This window comes from Saimiri boliviensis, chromosome 17, assembly GCF_048565385.1.
Source record: "Saimiri boliviensis isolate mSaiBol1 chromosome 17, mSaiBol1.pri, whole genome shotgun sequence".
Lineage (NCBI taxonomy): Eukaryota > Metazoa > Chordata > Mammalia > Primates > Cebidae > Saimiri > Saimiri boliviensis.
In genome coordinates this window covers 39,969,385-39,990,488 of record NC_133465.1, presented here as the reverse complement: position 1 = coordinate 39,990,488, position 21,104 = coordinate 39,969,385, and the positions used below count along the sequence as shown (strand labels likewise).

Below are 21,104 nucleotides of genomic sequence, written 5' to 3'. Positions count from 1 at the left end.
CTTGCAAGAAGGCCATTAAGTGTTCTATGCCAGCGTGGTACCTACTCACAGACTGTACTTGGCACAGATGTTTCTGCCAGGCGAAGCATGGGGCCACTCCCCGGCTGACTCTTGGCTGCCACTCTAGCATGGCAAATAAATTTATAAACACAGAGATTACATTTCTACAGTAATGTCATATAGCTTCAGCTTCCTCCCTTGGGCTGCTGGATCTCTGTAGTTCTACAGTTAATTTAAACTGTTCTCTTTTCTCTTCAACAAAATTGCACAGGTCACATTCTTTAATGCTATTAATAAATAAAAGTAGAAATAAAACTGCTACCACTTGAAAATGAAAAACAAAAATGAAAAACAAAACAAATGCAGAACATTCACCTAAACAATTATTAGGTCAAGGAATAATTAAGTTGCTTAAGAGTTGCTTGAGACCAGGAGTTCAAAACCAGCCTGACCAACATGGTTGCTTGAACTCAGGAGGTGGCGGTTGCAGTGACCCGAGATCATGCCACTGCACTCCAGCCTGGATGACAGAGCAACACTCTGTCTTAGAAAAAAAAAATAAGTACACTTGTACACTTGGAGTCTAGTTAGACAATAGTTATTATCTAGTTAGACAATAATGACATTGAGGATGCTAGATATCCAGCATTATAGGATATGACCAAAATTGTACTTAGGGAAAATACATGACCTTAAATACATACATATACATATATATATATATATTTATATATATATATAATATATAGAATATTTATATATTACAAATACATATTTTATACATATATATACATGTACTATACATATGTTTGTATTACATGTATATATATGTATAATACATGTATGAATAAAAAAGTATATATATATTTATTTCAAAACGGAGTCTCACTCTGTCACCAGGCTGGAGTGCAGTGGCATGATCTCGGCTCACTGCAACCTCCACCTCCTGGATTCAAGCAATTCTCCTGCCTCAGTTTCCTGAGTAGCTGGGATTACAGGCACGCACTACCATGCCCAGCTAAGTTTTGTATTTGAGGTAGAGACAGGGTTTCACCATGTCGGTCAGGATGGTCTCAATCTCTTGACTTTGTGATCCATCACCTCGGCCTCCCAAAATGATGAGATTACAGGCATGAGCCACTGCACCTGGCCTGAATACCTTTATTTTTAAACAAGGCATAAACTGCATATAAAAATTTAATTCAGTAATTAGAAAAACAAATATGCTTAATGTAAAGCAAATAAAAATGATAGGAGAACTTAAAAAAAAGTAATAGACCAGGTGCTAGCAATTCAAATCAAGAATTAAGGGAAAACATAAGCATACAACATGAGGAATTAGGATATAACAATAGATATTTAAGGGAGGGATAAAATTCTGCTACATGATAACAAATTTAAAAATTTCAAAGCAATGGATGATTTTCTGAGAGAATATAAATGATCATAATTGATTCAAGAAGAAGTAGAAAGTATGAATAACCCATTAATGAGGGAAGGAAATTTAAAAGTCTATGGTATAAATACAAGGCTTCAGCTCAGTGATTTGAGAGACATCTGGGTTTCAAAGAAGCCTTTAACAATGTGTGTTACTAGAAATTCATGGGTAATCTATTGTATACTTTCATTATCTGCTGGACATGTGCAGCCAAATGCAACAGACAGTGTTTTCTTTTGTGTTAACTGTTCACTTATTCCCTTGTTTTCCATTTATTCCAAATTGCCGGTGGTATGCTGGTTGCAAGATACCCCAAACACTCCAGAGATAGGATTGTGGAATAGGATCTCATGAGTAGGAGAAAATGATGCCACTCTGAAAAGTTGGCTTCTTTTTGATTGGCAAAAGGTCAACTCATCAAGCCTCTCGCCTCTACACAAAGACTGAATAATCAGATTTCAGTTCTTTAGGATTTTCAGTCATGCTTCATTGGGAGATGGTGCAATGGGGGCTGGGTTGATGTCTCAGTCCTGTAATCCCAGCACTTTGGGAGGCTGAGACAGGAGGATCACCTGAGCCCAGGAGTTTGAGACCAGGGCAACACAGTGAGATCCTGTTTCTACAAAAAAATAAAAATAATTAGCTGGGCATGGTGGACCCAGCTACTAGGAAACTGAGATGAGAGGACTGCTTGAACCCAGGAGCTCAAGATTACAAGAGGTTATGATTGTGCTATTGCACTGTAGCCTGGGCAACATAGCAAGACCCTGTCCCTATAAATAAATAAACAAATAAAGTACAATGGGGGCAGTGTAGAGGGTGACTCAGGATATGATGTGAAAGCTCTGATTGGACCTGGGCCCAGCTTCTTGGTCCTATAGGGGAGAGTTCCTTAATTCCTAGTCCTGCCTCCATCTCCTGCTGTGCACCATGAGTCCAGGTCTGCCTGTCAGGCATTGCTGATGAAAGTCTCTGAGTCCTGTGATGTTTATATACCAACCCATGAACCCCGCCTCACAGTGGAAGTGAAACTGGATAAACTGTTGGGTGCTTGGGTCCTGGAAGACTTAAAGAAAATTGAAAGTAAAGTCCTCTAGGTAACTAAAGAAGGAGGAAAGAGGGAAACTTACAAGTAATGTGATCCTTTAGCCTGAGAAGGAATAGGCCTGTGTGTAGTGATACTGAATGACAGGTGCTACAGTCTAGTCCCTTTCTCACCTGTTTCTTCAAGATCTTAAGCAAGTTGCTTGGTCTCTCTAAGTCTTAGTTTTATTTGCAAAACAAGAATCTCCTGTACCCTTCAAAATCTGACACTCTCTGGTTTTTCTGCAAGTTCCAAAGACAAGGACATTTGCCTACTATGGCCAGGCAAGAGTTGGTGCTCTGTTTACATAAAGGCATCTATTTTCCTCTCTGGTTGGTTCTTAGTTCTGGTCTCCTTTCCCTTCTGATGGATTTCTTGTCTCTCTGCTGGAATCTGCTTCCATTTATTCCTTCTTCAGTTCTTCCTCCTTTGTCTCCCGACTGACAAATGATGGAGAAATAGGCCTGTGGCAGGAATGAGAGCTGGCTGTGCCTGAAGGAGGCTCTGTTCAAATAACTGCAAAGTTCTTAAACTGCATGCCCGTGGAAGTATTGATTCTGATTTTATTTTCTTCTTTTGGTTAGGAATCTTGATGGAACTGCAGGTAGCGGCGATTACCACGGGCTGACTCCTATTAAGTCTCAAATATACTTTCCTGAAATCTCTACTCTGTCAATACTACCTAGTTTCAATGAAAAGAGAAAGGTTACAAATTTTATATATAAAAGTGGATATTGAAAAATTCCTCTGGTCAACTCCAGGTCAGCATCCAATTCACAGCACTTTATGAGAGTGATTCTTTTAGAGAGAGGTTTTTTTTTTTGAGCCCACGAAGTGACTTTCACAAGATACGGGGCCAGCTGGGATGACAGCATGAAAACTCTTCTTTGTATGAAAAGCTGACGGGGGTGAGAAGCAGCAGCCAGGCCTGTCTGTGTCTGGCTGGGTTTGGAGGGAGGAAGAGGCTGGTAGTGTTGTGGTCTGTGGATGCTCAGGTGGGGACTGCCAGGTGCCTGGAGGGAATCCACTCGCTGTTCCCTCCTTTGTTCTCTTTAAATGCCGGAAGACAACAAGCCTTCATGAAGTCCCTTGTAGCTAATGGTCATACAAACTTTATTTCATTTCATTCATCCAATAACTGTTGAGTATATACTACAAGCCAGGTGAAGGGCATACAGTGGTGATTCATCTGTGTCAGGAAACTTGATTAAAACTTTAAAAAAAATGTTTCCGTGAGTTATTGGGGTACGGGTGGTATTTGGTTACATGAGTAAATTCTTTAGTGGAGATTTGTGAGAACCTGGTGCACCTGTCACCCGAGCAGCATAAACTGCACCATATTTGTAGTCTTTTATCCCTCAACCCCTCCCCTTCTTGCTCCCAAGTCTCCAAAGTCCATTGTATCATTCTTATGCCTTTAGAAAGCTTAATTTTTTACAACAAACCTATGTTAAATATTATTATCTCTAAGACTTGGATTGTTTCCTTGTTGCAAAGCTTATAAAAACTTGACTTCTGGAGTAAGATGTGCTAGTCTGGGTCCTACAAGAAGCAAACACCAGGATGAGTTAGGCGTGCAAGAATTCATTGGGAAAGATGAATTTCCTGATGAGGGAAAATTGGAAGAGAGACAGAGAAGACTGGGAGAGGCATCAGACTGTGCTGTAGGTTTGGCTCCCGAGAGAGAGAGAGAGAGAGGTGGAGGGGGGAGAAAGAGAGAGATGGAAGGAAGCCATGTAGGCAGGAAAACAGGTAGGCAGGAAGGAAAGAAAGAAGAGAATGAGGGAAGAACTGCAGCATAGCTTTAAGGAGCTATGCTGATGGAGAAACTGGAGCCAAATTTATTCATGAGAAGACTCTCGCATCTCCCCAGAAGAACACCCCTGCTGTGCTCAGTCATCGGCACAAAGCAGCCCCTGGGACATGTGGCTTTATGTGAAAGCAGCAGTGGATTTCAGAGTGAATCAGGGCTGTGGGCCAGTTACCCTCCTGGGCTGGAGGACCTGAAAGGCACTGCCACCATGCCAATCCCTGTTTTGCTGAGGCAGGCGAATAGGATTTGGAGGCATAAATGTAAGTCTGATTCATGCTTATTTCCTAGAACTAAATTGAAAGGAAAACCCCAACTTTCCATGCCTCAGTAACAAAAGGATGAGGCTACTCCCTTTGCAAACCACCCACTTTTCTGTGTGGCAGATGGAAAATTGAAAGTACTTCTGGTTGCTTTCCACAACCAGACTGGTTGCAGGCCAAGTCTTCCTTTGTATGAGTGCAACTTTGTAACTTCATGTTAGCCTCTGATTGGTTGCTTTCTATAACTAATTAGACAGTTGCCTAGGAGTGTAACCTTTGCAGCTTCGCTTCAGCCTCGGATTGGTTGCAGAAAGGTTGCTTTCTGAAGTGGCGGCCTGCAATCAGTCTGATTGGTTGCAGAAAACAATGAGACTGATTGCAGGCCAACACTTCGTTTGCATGGAGTATACACCAGGTGGCCAGTGGGAAACATCTGGTGGGTATTTGGATCCCAGAAGATTCTATAACTGGGGCCCTTGAGCTGCCGCTCAGCCCGCTGCCACTCAGCCCGCTCCCACTCTGTGGAGTGTACTTTCATTTTCAGTAAGTCTCTGCTTTCCTTGCTTCATTCTTTCCTTCCCCCATGGTGTATTCTGTCGAATTCTTTGTTCAAAATGCCAAGAACCTGGACAACTTGCAGTCGAGACCCTCTACCATTAACACTGCCATTCACTATCCAGGTGATGGTGGGCAAGTTAAGTAATTTCTCTTAGTCTCATTTTCCTCATCTTTAAGATAATTCATCTCTTAATTATGAAATTCAAAGAAGGAATGAATGAGATAATGCATCTGAGAAAGCTGTGTCCAGTGCTTGGCAATAGTAAGCTCTCGATGTATGCTGATTATTACTACGTTTTGTTATATTGATGGTTCAAGCTTTAATTTGTTCAAGTGAAATGTTTCTTACACCTAAATATAGAAGACAGGTTGGAGTAGAGCTTTCTAGTTGAAGGGCAGTGGGAACTGCTGTCCGCTGGGCCTCCCCTACGCTGCCACCTGAACCCTTGGGACATCTCTGAGGAAACCTGGGAACTGGAGAAACATGAGGTGGAATTACATCATACACACATTTTTTAGTGCAGGTGTATTTTTGAATTTTCAAGTTGATGGATTATTTAAAATCAATAGTTTTATTTTATAATAATACTTTTATATTATACTTTAAGTTCTGAGATACATGTGCAGAATGTCTAGGTTTGTTACCTAGGTATACATATGCCATGGTGGCTTGCTGCACCCATCAACCCATCATCTACATTAGGTATTTCTCCTAATGCTCTCCCTCCCCTAGGCTCCCCCAGGCCCTAGTGTGTGATGTTCCTTTCTCTGTGTCCATGTGTTCTCATTGTTCAACTCCCACTTATGAGTGAGAACATGCGGTGTTTGGTTTTCTGTTCCTGTGTTGGTTTCCTGAGAATGATGGTTTCCAGCTTCATCCATGTCCCTACAAAGGATATGAACTCATCCTTTTTTATAGCTTCATAGTATTCCATGGTGTATATCTGCCACATTTTCTTTATCCAGTCTATCATTGATGGACATTTGGGTTGGTTCCAAGTCTTTGCTATTGTGAATAGTGCTGCGATAAACATACGTGTGCATGTTTCTTTATAGTAGAATGATTTATAATCCTTTGGGTATATACCTAGTAATGGGATTGCTGGGTCAAATGGTGTTTCTGGTTTTAGATCCTTGAGGAATCACCATACTGCCTTCCACAATGGTTGAACTAATTTACACTCCTGCCAACAGTATAAAAGTGTTCTTATTTCTCCACATCTCCATTTTTAAATGATCTTAATAAAAATTAAAAAGCATTATTGCTTTTTAAAATTTTTATTAAAACAATTAAAAAATATAGAGTAAAATGGACTTTTTGAGGGCATACTGTTCTATGAGTTTTAACATATGCATAGATTTGTGTAACTACCACAACCATGGAAATACAGAACAGATTCCTCAGTTACCCCTTTATCATTACACCCTCCCCAATTCTTAACTTCTGGTGACTACTTATCTGTTCTCCATTATTATAATTTGTTTTTCTGAGAATGCAGTAGAAGGAATCAATCAGTCTTTTGGGACTGGCTTCTTAATTCAGCAAAATGCCTTTGACATCCATCCAAGTTGTGTGTATCAATAGTTGGTTCCCTTTCTTGCTGAGTAATATTCCGATGTATGGATTTCCCACAGTTTGCTTATCCATTTTCCTCCTAAACAATCTTTGGGTTGTTTCCAGTTTAAATAATACCTGGCACCTAGTTGGGGGTGATCAATAAATGGGAGCTGCCATTATGGAGGCTAAGAATGAAAGCCCACATTTCAGCACACTCTATGGGCTTCTTATATGTCTTCTTTCTTTTTAAACCCCGCAGTTTCGTTTTCTACTGCAATTATTTTCCTGCTTATAAGTCACTGAATGGAATGAGTCAAAATTCATTTCTTTTGGGCCTCAGTGGCTAAGGTAGGGAGGCAGCTACCTGCTAATGTCTTTTCTTTGTCAGTTTCTTGCTCTCTGTCTCTTCCCAAGGTGAGATTCTCCCCTACCCCAGGTTATAAGCAATGGTTTCAGGACTAAACTGTATCACTGAATGTGATTGAATGCGCACCTAGGACTGTAGCTGGATTCACTTAACTTTCTCTCCCAGATTCTTCTACTTTATATTCTTAAGCCACTCATGTACAGCATGCCCTTTTATCCATCCCAGCTGACATTTTTCAAGCATTTTAGCAACTCTGACCTCATTTTTTATTTAGCAACTTCATTAGTTCAGTCCCAAGCTGTTAAACATTCATCTTCACTAATATCAACATTATTAGGAGTTGTTTGAGTAATGAAGACACGCATGCTATTTAAATTGCAACTGGAGTCTGAGGAAAGTAGAGCTGGTTAAATTGAAGGCCTTTCATTCTGTTGAGTCTTCCAGGACTTTGGTCTGGCTATTCAAACGGAGTCTGGAGCAGAGGTTGTCATTGGGATCTGGGAAGAACAGAAAGACTCTACCTAACAAAGGGAGAAGAATTTGGAATTTCCAGGGAGTAATCCAAGAGGGTGAGAGTCGGAGGACTCAATTTTCCATCTGCCACACAGAAAAGTGGGTGGTTTGCAAAGGGAGTAGCCTCATCCTTTTGTTACTGAGGCATGGAAAGTTGGGGTTTTCCTTTCAATTTAGTTCTAGGAAATAAGCATGAATCAGACTTACATTTATGCCTCCAAACCCTATTCGCCTGCCTCAGCAAAACAGGGATTGGCACGGTGGCAGTGCCTTTCAGGTCCTCCAGCCCAGGAGGGTAACTGGCCCACAGCCCTGATTCACTCTGAAATCCACTGCTGCTTTCACATAAAGGGAGGCAAAGCATGAGAGGAGAACCTACGAGATGGCAGTGGGCTTGGAACCTCATGGGCGAGGTAGCCAGTGAAGAATCCCCACAGGTGGATTTTCTCTACTTTCCTGTGATACAATATTCACACATTATTATGATGTTAGCAATATGACCTATCAATTAATCACCTTTCCTTCCCCTTGGGTTCTAAATGGTTGAGCGTAGATATTTGGATTCAAAGGTGATAAGGTTGTTCTCCTAAGAACAAGGCTGTCTGTTGTTCAATTTGAAATGGTTCATATAGTCCTTCTCTATCCCTTCTGTCCCCCGACTTCTTAGTAATATCAAATACATACCCAAATGGCCCCTGAGAATGATTTCACCCTGGAAAACACAAGATCTCTTTCTCATTTTTTATGTCAACAGGAAGTGGGGGAGAGAGGGAGTTGACATTGGACGGAGACAAGATGAATACGTGACTTAATTATACAAAGGGAAGAGTTTGGAGCCAGAGAGGGGCACTTCTCCTTGCTCCCACCACTTATCCACCAAGAACCCACCTCAAGTTGGGGAGAGCTGTACGCTCTGTAGGAGGTGGGATGAAGGGTGTTATGGGATGAATTCTGTCCTTTCAAAGTTCATATGTTGAAGCTCTAACTCCCACTACCTTAGACAAGACTGTTGGAGAGGTATTTAAGTTTTTTTTTTTTTTTTTTTTTTTTTTTTTTTTGAGACGGAGTTTCGCTCTTGTTACCCAGGCTGGAGTGCAATGGCGCGATCTTGGCTCACCGCAACCTCCGCCTCCTGGGTTCAGGCAATTCTCCTGCCTCAGCCTCCTGAGTAGCTGGGATTACAGGCACGCGCCACCATGCCCAGCTAATTTTTTTTTTTTTTTTGTATTTTTAGTAGAGACGGGGTTTCACCATGTTGACCAGGATGGTCTCGATCCCTTGACCTCGTGATCCACCCGCCTCGGCCTCACAAAGTGCTGGGATTACAGGCTTGAGCCACCGCACCTGGCCAAGATATTTAAGGTTAAACAAGGTCATGGTGATGGGGCTGTAACCCAGTAGCTCTGGCGTCCTCGTAAGAAGAAAAAGAGACACCCAGATGCACATGCACAGAGAAAAGTCCACGTGAGGACACAGAGAGAAGACAGATGTCTGCAAGTGTCGGGGAGAGGCCTCAGGAGAAACCAACCCTGCTGGCACCTTGGTCTTGGACTTCCAGTCTCCGGAACTGTAAGAAATAAATTTCTGTTGGTTAAGCTACCCAGTCTGCAGTATTTTGTTTTGTTTGTAGGCAGCCCTAGAAAATTAGTACGAGAAATTAGGTGATCTCATCTACATCTCAAGAGGCAGGGAGATCTCAGATGACATCTGGGATATCTTTGGTAAGAAATGATGTCTGTGGTACCAACCTAAATGCTCATCAGTGATAGACTGGATAAAGAAAATGTGGTACATATACACCATGGAATACTATGCAGCCATAAAAAAGAGCGAGACCATGTCCTTTGCAGGGACATGGATGGAGTTGGAAGCTGTTATCCTCAGCAAACTAACGCAGAGACAGAAAACAGAACATCACATAGTCTCACTTATAAGTGGGAGCTGAATGCTGAGAACACATGGACACATGGGAGGAAACAACACACTCTGGGGCCTGTTGGAAGGTGGCAAGGGTGGAGGGAGGAAGAGCATCAGGAAGAATAGCTAATGAATGCTGGGCTTAATACCTAGGTGATGAGATGATCTGGGCAGCTAACCACCATGGCACATGTTTACCAACGTAACGGACCTGCATATCCTGCACATGTATCCCTGAACTTAAAATGTAAGTTGAAGGAGACAACTCCTTCCCCGAAAAAAACCCAAAAAAACATACTACCATCTAAATAGAAACACACACACAAAAAGTCTGCATCCCATCTTGTACGGAGCATGGCATAGAGGCAGCTGAGGTGTAGGGGCAAAGCACCGAGATACAGAGACAGAGACCTGGCTACTTCTTAGACAGATAGGTGACAGCAAAAACAAACAAACAAACAAAAACAAAAACAAACTAACCCAAACCAACAAAGAACTCACAATAAACAAACAAACAACAACAAAAAAACCCAAGGCCAAAAACCAGCCAACCAAACAGAAAATCATTGTGTTTAGATCCTCGCCAGCCTGTGACCTTGAACAAGGATCTCTCTGAGCCCCAGTTTCTTCCAGCAGCAACAGAAGGGTAGTAAACTTGTCATGACTGCTTTATGGGCTTTGTAGACACAGAAAGAGTACACAAAAAGTCTTTATTACTTGGAAAGCATGATGGGTAAACTGATTAGCTTTTCTTGCCTCATTTTTCTTTTCCCCAGGAGCTAGTGGAATCATTTGGTTGTTGAATCAAGAATAGTGAAAAGCAAATGATGCTTGTTATCAAGATGACCAGCTTTAGAAGTACCTCTGTCATCTCTTACAGAAGAAAAAAAAGACATCTCCTGAATGAAGAATGAAAAACAGAAATCCCTTGTACTTCTAAAATGTGTCAGAAAATGCACTGAGTTGTCACTAAGAGAGCAAGCTCCAGTGTTTTTGTCTACTTTCATAAATAACGATGGCTTCTATTGGCAAAAACTTTTCCTAAAAGAAATTTTGAAAAATGTATCAAGATTCTTAAAAATATATTCATACTCTTTGACACAGCAGTTCCATTTATAATAATATATCCTAAGGAAATAATTTAAAATGTAGAAAGCCATATGGTGAAGAGATTTCCTATAACTTTATTTACTATGATATAAATTTGGAAATATCCTAAACATTTAAAGTTAGGAGAATGACTAAGTAAGTAGTGGCACATCCACATAATGAAAGATGGTGTAATCATTAAAAAAATACATAAAGCTGCCAGGCGCGGTGGCTCAAGCCTGTAATCCCAGCACTCTGGGAGGCCGGGGCGGGTGGATCACAAGGTCGAGAGATCGAGACCAACCTGGTCAACATGGTGAAACCCCGTCTCTACTAAAAAAAAAAAATACAAAAAATTAGCTGGGCATGGTGGCGTGTGCCTGTAATCCCAGCTACTCAGGAGGCTGAGGCAGGAGAATTGCCTGAACCCAGGAGGCGGAGGTTGAGGTGAGCCGAGATCGCGCCATTGCACTCCAGCCTGGGTAACAAGAGCGAAACTCCGTCTCAAAAAAAAAAAATACATAAAGCTATATCTTTTTAAACAAGAAAGGCAGAATACAAACAAAATTGGAAGGAAATTCAACCAAATGATAGATGTGTGGTTGGTAGTAGAATTATTTATTTTTATTTAATGTTTTATACGTCTGTTGATAAATTTCCATAGTGAACTTACATTAGTTTTATAATCAGAAAAAAATAAGATATGATGAAGTGAAGGTCAAATAGAAAGATAAGGGCTGGGTACGGTGGCTCACGCCTGCAATCCCAGCACTTTGGGAGGCTGAGGTGGGAGGATCACTTGAGGTCAGGAGTTCAAGATCAGTCTGGCCCACATGATGAAACTGTGTCTCTACTAAAAATACAAAAATTAGCCGGGCGTAGTTGTGTGCACCTAGTAGTCCTGGCTACTCAGGAGGCTGAAGCAGGAGAATTGCTTGAACCTGGAAGCAGAGGTTGCAGTGAGCTGAGATGGTGCTTCTGCACTCTAGCCTGGGTGACAGAGCGAGACTCTTCCTCAAAAAGGAAACAAGAAAGAAAAGGGTGACAGTGTATAAATACTTTTCCCCCTCCTCTATGTTACAGAATTATAACACAGGGACAGTTTTGCCTACCTGAATATCCCACAGGAAGTGTGAAGTTCAAATGAAGTAAGGTATGAAAACATTTATTCTCTTCTCATATTCCTCCTCAGTGCATAAGAGAACAAATGATGCTTCTGCCCAGCCAGCAGGGAATAAGTGAAAAGAGACCTTCTAGGTCTCCTTCCACCCATTCATTCTTCACCTCTTTCTAGTGGAGGGGCATAGCTGGCCTGACTGGTGAAGCAGTGAAGCCAATGACATTATTAGCCTAGTTTATCTACTGGTGGGTTTGTGTTTCCTTCTGGCTGGTTAGACTAAATTGGAGGTTCCTAGCCCTGGCTTCATATTAGAATCAGTTGGAGAGCTTTAAAAATATATTGGTGCCTAGGCCTTAGCTCCAGACTTCCCTGGTCTTGGGTAAGCCCCGGGCAACAGTGTCTTTAGAAGCTCCCAGGTGATTTTAATGTGTAGTCATGGCTGAGAAAGCCTGGATTGATGGAGGCAGGCCCTTTGCGTGTCCGGTCTTTGGAGGGTGCACTTTCCTGCCTCCGGCTTAACTAGCCCAGTCTTGGCTCTTTCTGTTCCAGCTTCTTAGCCTGAGAATACAGGAAGGAGAGCAGGCCAGCAATTTCTTGGGGTCTGATTGTCTTCAATTTGTAAGGCAGAGAGCACATTTAGGACTTCATTCAAACTGTGTTCTTTGATCTAGTTTTATCATTAATGAGGCTGATTTTACTCTGGGTCTCATTTGATTTCATTCTCTACCAGTTAGAGCCCAGAGGGCAGGAGGAAGAATTAATTGACAGTTTCTATCCCCAACATCATAATAAAGTGCGACTTCTGTACACGGAGAAAACAGGGAAAGTAGTACACAGCTCTGCAAGGGGAAGCAGGAGAAGGATTAGCAAGCTGGGCTTCGGATGGAGCATATGAGTCTACTAGGCCCAGAAGGTAAAGGAGGGAGGATATTTCAGATAGAGAGTAATAGACGTAAGGAAACCCAAAAACCAAAGTGTTTTTTTTCCTGTTCCCTCTCACGTACTACCCAACACAACATTTCTGACACCAGCTTCATGGGGGAGGTTTCCTCACACACCAAGCAAGCAATTCTTCAGTGGACACCAGCTGGGTATCTTCTCATTCAATACAATTCAGCCTGTGGGATCTGAGACAGTGTCAGATCCCACAGGTTGGGGGCTCAGTCCTGCAAGTCTCCTGCCTCCCACCCCAACGTCAGATGCCAGTTGCATGCTCAGGTTGTGACCTATGCTTCTGACCCACGAGCTAGCTATTGTGGTTTCCATGACCCCCCCTTAGGCTTGATTAAGTTGCCAGGGCAGCTCGAAGAAGTCAGGGAAACACTTTAGTTATGCTTACTCATAAAGAATGTGACAAAGGTTGCAGACGAGTAGCCAGATAGGGAAAGTCATGTGGGAAGGGATAAGAAACTTCCACGGCCTTACCACCCTCCTAGAACCTCAATATATTCAACCATCCAGAAGCTTCCTTAACCTAGTCCTTTGTATGGAGGATTCGCTACACAGGCAAAATTGACCAGATCATTGGCCATTGGTGATCAACGCAACCTTCAACTCCTCTTTCCTCCTTGGAGGTTAGGGTGAGCTGAATGTTCTAAACCTCTAATCACGTGGCTGGTTCCCAGCTCCCATCCTGGGCTACCCAGGAGCCCACCAAGAGTCACCTCATTAGAACAAAAGAGGCTCCTATCACCTAGGAAATACGAAGGGATTTAGGAGCTCTGTGTCGTATAATCTTATCACTCAGAAAATTACAAGGGTTTTACGATCTCTGTGTCAGGAACTGGGTTCAAGGTCAAATATTAGAACAAAAGCTTCTCTTAGCACCCTTAACTACAGAGGTTTTAGGAGCTCTGTGCCAGGAAGCAGGGATGAAGACCAACTATATATATCTCTCTTATTTTAAGTTATAATGTCACAGAGAGAAGGTGTGAGATGTGAAAATCCTCAGTGTCCTGAGTTCAGCAGTAAGTTTTGCGATTGAAAGACACAGAGAACGTTTCGAGAATGTCACATGAGACTAGCGATGTATATTGGGGTCTGGAGTGCCATGCTAATGAGTCTGAATTCTGTCCTGAAGAAACTTTATAGCCATGAAAAAAAAAACCTATTCATAATTCAAAGCTATGATTCAGTGGCCAATGTTCCATGTGGGTTTTTTTTTTTTTTTTTTTTGAGGAGTCTTGCTCCAGTCCAGTTGCCCAGGCTGAAGTGTAGTGGTGCTATCTGGGCTCACTGCAGCCTCCGCCTCCTGGGTTCAAGCAATTCTCCTGCCTCAGCCTCCTGAGTAGCTGGGATTATAGGCGCATGCCACCACACCTGGCTAATTTTGTATTTTTAGTAGAGATGGGGTTTCACCATTTTGGCCAGGATGGTCTTGATCTCCTGACCTCATCATCTGCCTGCCTTGGCCTCCCAATGTGCTGGGATTACAGGCATGAGCCACTGTGCCTGGCCCTTGATGTGGGTTTTAAATGTGTTTGCTGTTTGCTCTGTGACCCCAGGTGGGACTGGAACAAGTATTTTTCATGCAGGATGTCTACTTGAAAATTCTCTTTCATCTCTTAGCCTCTTTCTTCTCCATTTTTTTTTTCTGCAGCAATTTGAGAAGTAAAGGAGCCATCGCAAGCAGTTCCTTGCAAGGCTGACTCTAGGTAAATCTGTCAAGTGGACATTTGTGGTGGCACCTTCATTTTTCTCCAGCCTCGTTGCACCTGGTGGACTCTTTCCACTCCTTCATGCAGATGCTCTGCTGTCCACCTCCATCAACACCTTCCTGAGGGAAGGAGCTGTATCTCATCTTCACTGGGAGAAAGGCTGGGTAACAGCTGGTAGCTTTGCTGCTTTCTGCTGAATATGTTTTTTGTTTTTTTGCCAAAAGACCAAAAAGAAAAAAAAAAGCCTAAACCCCTTAAGCTGGGTAAGTGAAGGCCAGGCATTAGTCATCAGCCAGTAGGTAAAGGAAGTGTTATTCAGGCAGGAAGACACTACCACTGTCCCTGAGGCTGCTGTCTACACTGCTGATGGCTACGTAGCCCCCTCTTAAGAATGTGGGGAGGCAGGTGTGTATGTACTTGTGAGTGCACACATGTTCATCATCACTGCTTTAATTCAGAAAACTCTTGTTGAATACAAGGTTTATCTGCCCACCGTGGGCTTGTGAGTTTGGGGTGGTGTTTCAGAAATACTGAAGTATCATGAGTGAGGAGTCCAAGGGAATTCTCTTCCTCCCCCTTTTTCCTTGACTGGGCAAAGTTTCTTTAAACTGTCACGTATGAAGCAAGCACCCTGTGGAAGAGAAGCTTCAACACAAATGTGCCTTTTGCAGTCTTGTTTTAGAAACACATTCTTACAGCTGTTCCTCACACATTCTTCCATTTTGCCGTCAACCCTTACTACTTCAACGAAAAGCAAGAATTTGTGGAGCACGTACTAAGTTCTGAGAAATGTGCCGTATGCTGAGGATACAAAGGTGAATAATCTTGACACAATTCCTGTCCTCCAGGTGATCTCAGTGTAGTAGAAGAGATAGACACATGAAAGGTTAATTGTATTATTGAGAGATCCAGTACAGGGCCCAGGAACATAGAGAAAGGGCAGCTTTCAGAAGTCCATTGCTTTTGGGCAGTCTGGAGGTCACTGGTGATCCAGGAGAAGGAATTTCAATGAAGTGGTCACAGGAGGCAAAAGTCAAATGTTAGTGGGTTGAAAATAAATGGAAAGAGAAAAAGTGTGGAAAGCAACTCTAAATTACTATTTTGAGAAATTTGGATGAGCAAGTGAGGAGAAACTCGATATAAGCTGGAGGGGCACAGGATAAATGAAGCATCTTTAGAAATTATTTTTATTCATTAAATATTTCCTGACTCTCTGGTATATGCCAGGCATCCTTGTGCTAAGTACTGATGCAATAATAAACTTGGCACACACAAGCTCTTGCTTCCAGGGAACTTGTAATCTAATGGTTGGCAAAAACAAGTCATGGTCAGAGAAGGAGAGCAGGGAAATGAGGAGGCAACTTCAAGGCAAAGAGGGCACTGGGAGAAAAGTGTGTAGAGAAAAAAGCATATAGTAGGTGTGTGCGTTTTTATAATTAAGTGAGTTCAGACTCTATTCAGATTGTCTTAGTTTTTAATCTTGTTCCCTTCTTCTCTTCCAGGTTCCCATCCAGGATCCCACATTACATTTCACTGCCACATCTCCTTAGCTCCTCTTGGCCGTGACAGTTTCTCAGGTTTTCCTATGTTTTGATGACCTTAACAGTTTTGGGGAGTCCTGGTCAGGCATTTCCTAGAATGTCCTTATTGGGATTTGTCTGACATTTTTCTCTTATTAAACTGGGCTTATGAGTTTTTGAGAGGAAACCCCAAAGGTCAAGTGCCATTCTCATCACATCATATCAAGGGGACCTTCTGTCAACATGACTTATTACTGTTGATGTTGACCTTGATCAACTGGCTTGAAGTTGTGTGTATCAGGTTTCCTGCTGGAAAGTTATTCCCTTCCCCTCACCATTTCCGTGTTGCATTTTTTGGAAGGAAGTCACTATGTGCTACCCACACTCAAAGAGTGGAAAGTTATGCTTTATTTGCTTTAAGGTGGGGTGTTTGATCCTTCAATTATTTGGAATTCTTCTATGTAGGAGATTTGTCTATTCTCCCTAATTAATTCATTAATTCAATGTTTTATTTATATCCATTTGGACTAATAGATAATTATTTCACACTTTGGGTTATAATCCTATACTACTTTATTTTGTTGTTCAAATGATTCCAGCTTTGGCCATCAGGAGCTCTTTCAGCTGGCTCCTGTGTTCCTTTGACATATTGTTATTATTGTGATTGAAAAAAATTATTATTTTCAATACTTCTTTGCTTTCTCGTACTATAAGCTTTTCCCAGCTCATCTCGTTTATTCTCTGCTCCATTCCTAGACTCATCCATTTCTCCAAGGAGCCCTAGTTTATTTTATTCAAGAATGGTGTTAGAAACCAAGATTTGGGAGCTAGATATGATCATTGATAATGGAAGGCTGTTGCTTGTAGATCCTTTTAGCTATCAGAGTAAGGAAATATATATCTGTAACTATTGTATATATTAATCTATAAATATATTTAGCCAAATATGAGCTCATACGGATTTATCTGACATTCATGTAGTATCACATGGATCATTCTAGCCTCTCTCATCTGTAACCTGCTGCTGAACAGTGAGAATCTAGTTTCCATCATCTTCCATGTGTTCTATTAATGGTTCAGTTCCGGTGTTCATGCATAGTGCTTTCAGAATTGTTCATCTTTGCCTCTCTGGTACACGACTTTCATCAGAGTGTAATGCTTATATGCGATTATTTTGCCTTTAATCTTACAGAGGGCACTGATTTCTAAATGTCTTAGTCTGTTTTCTGCTGCAGCACAGAATACCACAGATACAGTAATTTATAAAGACAAGAAGTGCATTGGCTTCTGGTGCTGGAGGTTGGAAAGTCTAAGATCAAGGGGCTGCATCTTGTGAGGGCCTTCCTGCTGTGTCATAACATAATGGAAGGCAAGGAGGGTGAAAGAGGGTGACAGCGTATGAGACAGAGAGAAAAAAAGGGATCTGAACTCCCATAATTAACCCATTCCCATAATAACAGCATTAATTCACTCATGAGACTGAAGCCCTCATGACCTAATCAGTTATTAAAGTTTCTATCTCTTAATATAATCAAAATGGCAATTAAATTTCAACATGAGTTTTGGAGCGAATGTTCAAACCATAGCAACAAAGTTATAAAGGTCAGCATAATTCTCTCCACCCCCTTCAGAAAGGTTATTTTATACATTATGATGTAGTCAGATTACTTTGTCACAGTCTGCATTCCACTTTGTAATCTCATGACCACCTAAATGAATTTTTAAAATATATAGATACTAAAGTTTACTTTGTGTTGTATATCTCTATAGATTTTGACCAATGCAAAATGCTGTGTATCCACCATTATAGCATCATATAGAATAGTTTTACTATCCTAAAACAACCCTCCTCTCTTCCAAGCCTTGATCTGTTTATTGACTTCATAGTTCTGCTTTTTCCAGAGTGTCATATGAGTGAATTTTTTTCAGACTGGCTTTGCTCATTTAGCAATATTCATGAAAGTTTCATTCATGACTTTGAATGGCTTGATAGGTCATTCCTTTTTATGACTGAATAGTATTCCACTGAATGGATGTACCACAGTTTGTTTATCACCTGTTGTAGGACAACAATCTTGTCCTAGAAACATTGATGTGCAAGTTTTGTCAAAGAATAATTGCACTGGGCGCAGGGGACTTTATTCCAGACTATTAAAACAGGGGAAAGTTTTTTGAAATTAACTATGCTGAAAAAAAAGAAAGAGATTTTAAGTGCTGGGGTGAGCTAGTGAAAAAGTACTGAAGGATTTTTTTTTCTTTTTTTTGAGATGGAGTTTCACTCATGTTGCCCAGGTTGACCTGAAATGGTGTGATCTTGGCTCACCACAACCTCAGCCTCCTGAGTTCAAGCGATTCTCCTGCCTCAGCCTCCTAAGTAGTTGGGATTATAGGCATGCACCACCACACCTGGCTAATTTTGTATTTTCAGTAGAGACAGGGTTTCTCCATGTTGGTCAGGCTGGTCTCAAACTCCCAACCTCAGGTAATCCACCTGACTCGGCCTACCAAAGTGCTGGGACTACGGGTGTGAGCCACCACATCCTGTCCAGTACTGGAGGATATTAAGGTGAAGGTTGGCTAATGTGATCAGAGCATTTGTGATTACTAATTAGCACTTTTAAAGTTAGATTCCTTCCACAGAGACTGGAAGATAGGGGTATAATACTTATTGATGTTTACATTTCAAAGGGACAGCTCCCAAGTCTTTGAGACATTCCTGGATGGCAAAACTGGCAAGGGGCTGGAAGAAGATTTATATGACAAAGGGGCAGAGAAAGAACTTACAATAGCAATTTTTCTAAAGTAAATGATCTGAGAAAAGGGAGGTTTAGGGACCCATGCTCAAGGAGAAAACTGTCTAAAGTGTAGACAAGCTGAGGAGAATCTTAGGACCATTCTTCATCCATTTTTGTATAGCTTAAGTTTTCAAATCATTTGAACAAATACCAAGGAGCATGATTGCTGGACTGTATGGTAAGACTATGCTTAACTTCCTAAGAACCGCTAAACTATCTTCAAAGTGATGCACTATTTTTCTTTCCCACCAGCAATGAATGAGAGCTCCTGTTCCTCCACATCTAGAAATTGGCATCATCTATTTTTCATATTTTATCTATTTAAATAGGTGTGCAGTAGGTATTCTTTTAAACAGATATACTCCCTCATGTCACCAGCTTCCCACGTCTTGTGGACATCCCTCTGTCAGCCTTCCTTCTCCACATACGTTATCTTCTTTCAGGTATCTGGTCTTCCCAGGGTCCACTTCATGGATTCTTTCTCCAACACTCTGCTGCTCCTGAGTCTTGTAACCCACTCCTTCTCCAAGCCCAAGTCTGACTAGGTTATTGACTATATCATTTATTCAGAGACTGAAATCTCCTGCTGGGGTAAAGCAGAAAACCATGAGTAGGTTCCAACATCTTCAGGGAATGAGGGGAAATGCTAAGAGGTTGCTGGATGGTCGTGTGCATAGAGGTTAAGGGTAATCACACACCCCCAGGGGAAGAGGAAAAGGACAAGGTCTAGAAAGTGGCAGTGGGGATCCAGGAGAGAAGTCCGACTCAAATTTGATATAAAGTTTGGTATGAAGTTATCCTCAGGTGAGGGTCAGGTTCTCTTTAAGCCTGGGAGTGAGAAAAAAGTTCTACAAAGAGGCCAAGGATACAGAATTTTTAACATTAACAATGGGATGAGTTTTTCAGTGGAGAGAGCTAAGATTTTTTTTGTTTCTTTGATTTTTTTTTTTTTTTTTTTTTTTTTTCTTGAGGCGGGCACTGTTTTGGACTCAAGACTGGAGAATAGCAGACTGAAGCCTTGCTAAGCAGCAGTCACCCAGAATACAAGAGTGATGAGATGGGGAAATGTCCTTGCCTTTATTTGGGTGATTAAGGATGAGAACTCTGGTAGCAAGTGACTTGCCTCAAACTACTTAATTTTGGTAAAAAAAAAAATAGCAGGAAATTTGGTCCCAGAAATGGCTGAGGGTTCACAAAATATATATTGCTTGATCTTGAAAAAGTGGTGAGAGCTGCTGTGTGGCTTATAGGCAGAGATGGAAAGAATCCAGTTCTGGGTGGACGTCATCTCATGGTTTGAGGTGTGATGGCAAATGCTCAGATCGGGAAAAGGATCCCATAAAGATGTCTACATGTCTGCAGAAGGCATGTCTATAGAATGGCCCTTGGGAAGGTATGGCAGTAGCAGAAGTATGCCACTCAGGCCTTTTTGGAGAGGACCTGCAGCAGGGAGAACAGTTGAGTGACAGCTTACAGCTGTTGTCTCTTGGATGCCAAGGCCACACTCTCCAGGCTGCTTCCAACCAATGGTGGGTGCAGCTGGCTTACTAGCACAGCCCTATTTCTGCCCAGTGCGGGATTTCCCTCATGAGCATCTTTTGCTTGGAGACTCTATACTGGCCAGGTCAAAATTTTTTCAGAATTGCGTTGCAATCTGAGGCTCTTCCTACCTAATGCTTCCTTCCTTCTCTCCTTTATCAGGTGTCAGACCTGCACATACTCCTCTTGCCTATCCCACTCCTTCACCCTTAATCCTTCATGGCCATTTCCCTAATAAGTCTTTTGCACATTTAATTCCATCTTGGGGGCTGCTGCTCAGAGGACCTGAACTGACACAGTATGGGAGTGTCAAAAGGACTTTGTTCTATGCAGAGCCCATCTCAGTGAGTTCACAGGGTCTTGTTTCTGTTCATTCATTTGTTTTTTGTCACCCCCTGACCTCTCATATTTGATACCTGGAATTGCTTCCTTAGCTATGACTGTGAATCTGCATGCATTACTTTGGGCAAACCCCTCCCACTGCAACCTGGCGCTGGAATCTTCCTTCTGCTTCAGCATCTTATTTATGGGAGGAACTCCTACTAACACATTCCAGCTCATGAGCAGGAATCAGGTGTTTTTACTAAATGTGTGCAGCCCTTGCAGGCTGAGGATTAAAGTATTCCTATACTAGCTGGAATGTAAACTGGTCCTACAACAGGCTGCAGGTAGTCCTAGAGCCTGGACCTGTGGGAAGATAGCCGCACCTTGGAAGCTGACAGTAAGCTCTCAGGAACAGGCTGGGATTTTGTTCTCATTCTTTTTTTTTTTTTTAAGTAAAAAGCTATTTATTTATTTATTTATTTATTTATTTATTGCATTTTAGGTTTTGGGGTACATGTGAAGAACATGCAAGATTGTTGCATAGGTACACAC

The 21,104-nt window shown here is 41.8% G+C and overlaps 1 long non-coding RNA gene across 3 annotated transcripts; it reads left to right on the top strand.

The window, feature by feature from the left end:
- Nucleotides 1-8,622: 8,622 nt before the first annotated feature.
- On the top strand, nucleotides 8,623-20,821 carry LOC141581853 (uncharacterized). 3 transcript variants are annotated; one of them, XR_012514633.1, is made up of 3 exons: nucleotides 8,623-9,160; nucleotides 9,662-9,755; nucleotides 10,285-20,821. It is a non-coding gene; the product is annotated as an uncharacterized LOC141581853 (long non-coding RNA). The 3 variants fall into 3 exon arrangements; XR_012514632.1 differs by having other exon boundaries at nucleotides 8,623-9,755; nucleotides 10,285-11,750; nucleotides 14,317-20,821; XR_012514634.1 differs by having other exon boundaries at nucleotides 8,623-9,755; nucleotides 10,285-15,189; nucleotides 15,877-20,821.
- Nucleotides 20,822-21,104: the final 283 nt, after the last annotated feature.